The sequence below is a fragment of the Austrofundulus limnaeus genome, unplaced genomic scaffold (genome assembly GCF_001266775.1).
Source record: "Austrofundulus limnaeus strain Quisiro unplaced genomic scaffold, Austrofundulus_limnaeus-1.0 Scaffold92, whole genome shotgun sequence".
Classification (NCBI taxonomy): Eukaryota; Metazoa; Chordata; class Actinopteri; order Cyprinodontiformes; family Rivulidae; genus Austrofundulus; species Austrofundulus limnaeus.
In genome coordinates this window covers 1,421,793-1,428,448 of record NW_013952494.1, presented here as the reverse complement: position 1 = coordinate 1,428,448, position 6,656 = coordinate 1,421,793, and the positions used below count along the sequence as shown (strand labels likewise).

General features: G+C 41.6%; 1 protein-coding gene across 14 annotated transcripts in view; it reads left to right on the top strand.

The window, feature by feature from the left end:
- Positions 1-6,656, top strand: part of trpm3 (transient receptor potential cation channel, subfamily M, member 3) — a 166,971-nt gene that overhangs the window by 43,127 nt on the left and 117,188 nt on the right. The gene's annotated exons all lie outside the window — the stretch shown is intronic.

Genomic DNA, 6,656 nt, shown 5'->3' with positions numbered 1-6,656 from the left:
CTCTCTCTCTCTCTCTCTCTCTCTCTCTCTCTCTCTAGCTGTCTGTCCTGCTGCAGCTCTGGGCATGTCTTCATGTCTGTTTCCATCCTCCATCCATCACCATCAGTGTCTCTCAGATCATCCAAGTACCCCTCTGTTCTGCTTTCCACCTGCTTCAAACATCGAGCCGCAAAATATACCTTTGTTAGTCCTTCCATCTGAAAGGTCAGAAGGTTACATCCACCTGAAAGGATCAGAAGTCCTAATCAGTCATGGTGTGGAGGCAGAGCAACATTTTAAAGGCAGAGGATCAGTAATGTGATGAACATCCTGTAAAACTGAAGTTTGAGGCTACGTTTTCTATTTGCTGTTGCAACCAGGTTTAGGGTTAGTTTAATGTTAAAACTGACACTATGTTTTTTTCTGTGCAAGCATGGACCATGAGGCAGGATGTAGTCGGCTCACTGTAGATTACACGAAGGGCTAAAATCTCAGCTGGCTGTCTGACAATTTCATGGTGATGACCAGCCTCCAGGAGGTCTTACCAACAAACAGTTCCAGCTGAGTAATTTCTGTAAAGTGTTTTGTATGTCTCGCTGTTTGTGTTAGGTAAATGAAAAGAGCGAGGTGTTTCCCGCTGCTCCCATCCTGTAGGAGACGAGATAAACTAATCCAACAGCTGGCTCTCGTGCTTTATGAGCTCAACAGTTTGTTTAATATCTATGTCAGACGTGATCTGGCATCTTCAGATGAACTAACCTGCAGGTTTGGGGCCACAGGGTGGCTCAGTTGTGCAAGTCTTCAAGTGTCAGACACACACACACCCTTTGATAGAACAGCTGCTCCCCCATTTTTTAAAAATGTGTGTACACGACCACTTTCCCTTCCCGTTTTATGTCTTAGAACAATATCTATCCCAGCAATGCAATAAAAGCATGTGCAATTTTAATCTTTACCTTTAAAAATAAATAAAATAAAATAATAAAATAAATTGTTACATTGCACCCCTAGTCCAGTCCAGCTCTGATACACCAGTAGCTTCTAGCTCGTCAGGCTACAATGAACTCAGCTGTGGAAATGAGACAAAAAGCCAAAGGCATGTTTTTAAAATGTCAAAACTGTGCTGCACTCTTATCTGACTATGAATCAAACAGAATAAAGTAAATACGCTGAGTGATATCACACTATATAAGCTCAAGAAATCTTCAATATAGTGAGTTTATAAATACTGTAGTGGTGATATTAGTTGCTTTATGCTGCTCTTATCTCAGAACCCAAAGGTGTATGGAACCCAACAGGAGCATTTCTGGGTTTAGCAGACATCTAGGCTAATATTGGACAACATGCCCTAAAAGTGCAAGTTTATCAATTTCTACTAGTCAACTTTTCTATCAATGTTTAGCTACATAAAAAAATCACGTTAACGCTGCAATAGGTAACTTTTGTAAAAATGTATTTTTTATTTATTTGTTAAAACTGTCACTATGTCCAGACAGTAGAATATGAGACAGATAATTTGTGAAAGAATAAAGCCTCATCTCTCTCCCAGTTTTCCTACTGCCATTTGTAGATACACACTGCTCCTGGTAAGAAACAGCCAATCAGAGCCAGGAGGAGGATTACCTTGTCAATCACACTTGTGTTGCGCTGCTCATGCCCACCCCCACTTCCAAACAGGTGTTTGTTGCTGTGCTTTTGTTATCTCTGTTTCTGTAGGTGTGCAGCCAAGATATCAGGTGCATTGTCTTGTGCTTTCTCGATATATATTTCACATATATTCTTCATATCTCTTTCACTCTTTCCCATTACATTTCACTTTTTTCTTCTCTTTCTCTTTCTTCTTTGAAAAAAGTCACTGATGATGAAGAAACTAGGGGTGTATTCAGACCTGACAATTTGCTCCGCTTTAAATGAACCAGAGTTCGTTTCCAGCGTTGGTCCGGACCTTTTGTGCAGGTGTGAATACACTCATGCGAACTCTGGTGTGGATCAAACAAACGGACTGAGACCCGCTTTTTGAGGTGGTCTCGGTCCACTTACAAACGAATTCTGGTGCTGTTCGCTTCAGTTCGCTTCTGGTTTGAATACAGACCGGACTCTAACCAAACCAGCTGCATAAAACATGCACCTTTTTGGACTTCACGGGACACCATTGCTGCGCTAAATAAACTGAAATCATACCTTTTTTGTCGTCTCCTGTTAGCAGCTCTGCTGGCAGCATGTAGTGGGTCAGAACACGTAGAGCACCTCGTCTCCTTTGGGTCGTAGGACACATTAACGTGACGTCTCTCCAAAATTAGAATGTCATCATGGAAACACCATTAAATTAGCTGCTTTTGACATTTTAAATGCTATTGTAGTTGTACTATCAGCATAAATGTGCGCATCAGAACCACAACATGCAGGACTTCCTTGTTTTTTTTTCTGGGTCTGTGAGCTCAGTCCCACCCCCGTCCTTTTATGTCCAGTGGGAGCAATTATCGTCAGTCTCATGGCTTTGTTTACAACTTATAGTTCATTTGCAAAAAAGCACAATGTGAATGCAAACTGCGCCAAATGAAACAAATAAAGTCCACTTTTGGTCCGGACCACACAAGCGGACCAAAGGACTTTCCTGGTCTGAACACACCCTAAGAAACTAATATTCAGTTCTGCTTTTCACTGAAGTGGCTAAAAAAAAGAACAGACGACATTCAGACAGGTCAACATCATATCAGACATTTGTGATATGTGAAATGAAATGATTTGTGAACATACTTGTGGAATGACACTGTTGACTCTGGTTGTTCTTGACCCATTGAAGTTATATATCCTTCCAGCTGTCAGGAGGTTAAATAGCCTGTGAAAGAGGTCAGAGGGATTTCTCACTATACTGAGGGATTTCTTTTTGCATTTAAAAAATGGTCTTGAAGGAGAGGAGGGACTCAGTCATTCTCAGCACATGATGCAGAGTCTTCCTGTCCGTCACTGCAGTTACTGTACCAAGAAGTGATGTAACTTGACAGGATTCTCTCCACAGTCTCCTGATAAAAAGTGATGCAGGTGGAGGGGATGTTCGCTCGTAGTTAAACCTCTAAAGAATGTGTACGTGTGGTGTTGACTCCTTTTGATGCCTGCTTCATTGAACTTTGCCTTTTCTTCTCTCTGACAATATTTCCTAACAATGTAGACAAATCCCCCTCTTGATTCCACCACTTTCTACTCGTTTTGCCCCCCCCCCCCACACACACACATCTGTTTATCTCCATTGTGTACATTTCTTCCCTGTTCTTTGCTCCATGGCTCATCCAGTGGATTGTTTTCACTGCTGGTGATCCCAGTCTCTCTTTCAGCAGAGAGTAGTGGCATCTTAAATCACTTTGTGGCAGCTTTAGTTCTCCTGAATGGCTGCTCCGCAATGTTTCTCTGTGCTCTCGTTTGTAGAACCCCCTGCAACAAAAAATACATGCTCTGCCACACACACCGTTCCGCACACATTGCAGGCACATTCGGTGTAGTTTTGTTGCCCATGCATGGCTAGTTTGCAGGCTTCTGTTTGTAATGATTTTGTTACTCACCAGCTAGTCAACATCAAGACTGTTTTCTCTCACAAATCAAAAAGCATAGCAATCGTCAGTAAACAATCAATTTTATTAATATTTGTTTTTATTTCTGTGGGAAAATAGGCTGTCTTGAAGAATGAACGTCACATGAATGTAAACCCTTGCATCTCAGCCTTTATCTCAAAGCTTTTGTCTCCTTTCCTCTCTGTGTCATCCCTAACCTTTCACCATCTATCATTCCAACTTTTTATCCCCTTTAAATGGGAAGAGCTGCCCTAAATCTCATTGCACAGCTATAGGACAGCTCCCTGGGGAGGTCTGCCAGCTGCAGCTGTGTGTGTACTCACAAAATGCAGTGTGTACATACTGTACTCTGTAAGTGTAGCTTTGCTCAAGTATGAAATTTTCCCAGGGCATGGCTTGGTACATCATACAATCTGTTAGAAATGCACAGGAAGGAGGTGGAGGTGGTACTGGGAGCAGAGATGAATGCAAAGGTGTAAAAACATTTGGAGCAGCCTTATTGTAAAAGTAAATGACATGTAGTATATGTGTGTATGAACATAAGCTTGCGTTTGTGGTTGTAAATTGGATGCAGAGACTTGGAAAATGAAAGCGAACACTATGGCCACACTGGGCTATTTTTGTCTTTCCATCCATCTCTCAATCCGTCTCATGCTCTCTCGGTTCTTGATTCCTCTAACACCCCGCCCCATTCCTCCTCTTTCTTTTCCTCTCCCTGTCATCTCGTCTCCTCTCGCTTCCTGTGCCATTTACTGACACATATTTGGCCTTATCAGCCCTGTCAAACCAGTCCGCACTCTCAAAGCCCCACGTTTTGTGGACCAGTCACACTTGCGTTTTCAACCGTGGCTACCCCTGCAGGGCTGACTGTCACTTGACATCCAAGCGGTTGTAACAGGAGTGCTCCACTTTGGCTTTCAAAGTGCAAGTTCATTTTTTATTTTTTTTAGAAAATCAAAATTCTCTTTGGAATCTTGTCAAAAATCATTTCTGCACACTAACTGCATGCACTGCAAAAAGCATGCACAAGTGCAACACATTCAGACATGCTGTCATTTTCATTCTGCGCTTAACAAAGGCAGTGTTGTTATTTCTGTCAGGAAAATGTTTTGACAAATTCTGCAGGGTTTTCCTTGACTTCTTTTCATCCTTCGTCTGCAGCAGACAGCCCAGCTATGGAATATTTATACGCATCTGTAAAACTGGCTGTAAAAATTAGAAATAAGCGTGACATCAGCTCAGTACTGCATGTAAAACAAAGTAAAATCAGCATAGCATTACCATATAAAACCATGTGCATCCTTTTATTTTTGTTTTGTCGCCCAGAACAACTCCTTGGGATTTAATTTTTTAAATATATATTTTTAAAGTTTGTTGTCATGTACACAATAAAAGCTTGGCCTATTAGTGTAAGCAGCTCAGTGCAAGCTAAACCTCCTCTTTTTAATTTTTTTAGGTTGACATATTTTGCGGCTCCTCTGCTCTTAAGGAATTTGTGTTGCACGTGCATACTGTATGGATATTCCAAGGCTGTCTTCTTTTAAAGAGTGTCAAAATGAAAAACTGTGGAAGCCGATTTCTGCCACGCTGATAAAAAACATAAAACTTGTATCTCATAATTACAAGATAATATCTCATAATTTTGAGATAGCTAAGTCATAATTGTGAGATAGAATTTTTTTTTCTTCAGAGTGGCGGATATGAGCTTCCATACAAACACAATAAAATAAAAGAAAATAAAAATCATATCCACTGTGAAGGCTACCAGAGATACAGCCTACACATCCACATGGTCCCAAAAGGCATCAGTTTCCCAAAGGGAAAGACTGGAAGGAAAATTAGAGATGAAACTGGGTAAACACGGAAACAGATGACGACTGATGGAACAGAAAGTAAACAGTGAAGTGAAGTGAACGAGTGAGCAGGCAGAAAGAGTTAAAGAAAACAGGCTGTAGATAGTCTTTGTAATGCGCTGTGGGAGTTTTGGCAGGTGGCAGACCACTGAGCACAAGCCCCAGTCCTGCCAACAACCTTATGTAATGAAGCTTTGTACCTGCTGCAAACATTTGCAGCACATGGGCACAGTGCCATGAAGACATATTGAGCTGTCGATCAATAAAAGCATACATGAATGGGAATTGCTTCTCAGTTTTTGACTTGTAGTAGATAACAGTAGATAAGGTCTTGCTGTGACTCAGTCTGTGGTGTCAGAATGGGTTTGGCTTGGAGCTAGCTCATTCAGATGTGAACGGTTGCATGCTTTGGACTTTAAAGGTCATTTCACTTACCGTTAGATCCCACACTGAACCGTCCATCCAACCATTTGTCTTCGCCCGTTTCTCCTTTCAGGGATTTGGTGTCTAACTCCAGCGAACACTGAGAGGCGGGGTACAGGCTGCAAGCCAATCACAGAGCCACAAACAGACAAACCACCACCCACACCTGGGAACAATTACAATTTAAAGATTCCAGTAAAATGTAAAAGTACTATTCAATGGGCGTCATGCAAGAACCGTTCGTACGCACAGATTTGTTCTTAAGTTATGCATACGAGTGATTTAGGAGAATTTGTGGCATTCACCAATGTTTTCGTATTCTAAGATTTTCTTCAGATAATTCATATGTGGTCCAGACCTGTCGTGTATTTTACGAGCAGTCAGTCTGCTGTTATCCAGACATATTTTCCTCCCTAACTTTATATTTTGTGAGTTTGAAGATATTTTGAATTGAAAATAAATCACACTCTGTGATTATGTTGACAGTAGGTTATTCTGCTTGAATTAGAGTTATAATTTTAAATGTAATTATTTAGACTAACAATATAAATTGTCCATCCGTCCGTTTTCTGCCGCTTATCTGGTATCGGGTCGCGTGGGCAGCAGCAGAGAGACCCCGCTCTCCCCAGCTCGTCCTGGGGGACTCCGAGATGTTCCCAGGCCAGAGGGGGACATCCAGGACTCCCTCCAGCGAGTCCTGGATTTTCTCCAAAGTGCCTGACGTATTTTGAAAACATTTTAAAATGCTTATTTCAAAACCACAACTGAGATCACTTACGACAGTGCGGGCGCAGTGTGTGTGTGTGTGTGTGTGTGTGTGTGTGTGTGTGTGTGT